Here is a 1,201-nt window from a genome sequence, read left to right as displayed (position 1 = left end):
AAAATGTGTTCTTTTGTGTCCTGCTTAAAGAAGACAGCATGTATCTGATGTTAATCCATTAGGAAGCAAAAGAAAGCTCTATAATACGTGGAGGGCATATTGCTATCTCAAGAGGGCACAGTGAACACGCAAGGGTATTAGATTGTGCCCTGAGTCCTACGAGAGGGAGAGATACAAGTCAACAATGAGAAGGCAGAGATAGCAAAGAAAGAGGCCTAAATGTTAGTCTGGAAATTGACACTTAGTAACAAGTCCATCCATGATGATAGGATGATGTTAACGATCCCTCTACACACTCAATAGAATATCACTGACCTGTGCAGTGCTCTGTGAGTCTAGGTTTTGCTAGGGCCTGATTCCGAGAATTGGTGTTATTTATTGCACCTGATAAATAATGATACCAAGGGATATGTTATATATCGGTGCAATAGGTGGCACCTAATACTAGGGGTGGGCAGAAAACTCTGCTCCGCCAGCGTAGCGGATAAAGCCAGCCACCCCTGACCCCGGCCCAGTCCCTGCTTCTGAAAGCAGCCAGGCTGGGGAGAGCTTCCCCGGGCCCCGGTGAACCCCCGTCCCCAGCGCCCGGACCCTTGGCTGGCTTGCAGGATGGGGGATCCCGCACCTCGGGGCCCGCCAGACAGAGCTCGAGCCCCAGGCCCGGGCCCAGCTTCCGAACCCTATTGAGGCCGGGGAGAGCCTCCCAGGGCCCCCGGTGGAACCCCTGTCCCCAGCACCCGTACCCTCGGCTGGAACCAAGGAGGGTTAAGCCCAGGCCATAGCTTCTCCCTGACTGCCTGCCCAGGGAGCCCATTTTTCTTGACTATTACTTACAGAACTCTGGGGAAGGACAAAAGTTAGAGTTAGGCCGGCCTACTGGTCACCCAGCCCGCAGGGCCATCTGGTCACCCGGCCAGCAGGGCCATCTGGTCACCTAGCCCGCAGGGCCATCTGGTCGCTCAGCTCGCAGGGCCATCTGGTCACCCGGCCCGCAGGACCATCTGGTCACGCAGCCAGGCGACCAGATGGCCCGGGATGACCCAGCCCCAGGTGGCCTGGGAGGGTGCCATGCCCACTCGCCCTTGCAGTCCAGCGAGGGTGGCCAGGTGCTCCGAGGCAGCCGCTCGGGAGGCTCCTTCCCTAGGGCTGCTCCTCGCCTCCCTTCACGAATTGCGCTGGAGCAGCGGGAAGGGAGGCATGG

Source organism: Triturus cristatus, chromosome 5_2 (genome assembly GCF_964204655.1).
Source record: "Triturus cristatus chromosome 5_2, aTriCri1.1, whole genome shotgun sequence".
NCBI classification, from domain to species: Eukaryota; Metazoa; Chordata; class Amphibia; order Caudata; family Salamandridae; genus Triturus; species Triturus cristatus.
This window is presented reverse-complemented; position numbering follows the sequence as displayed.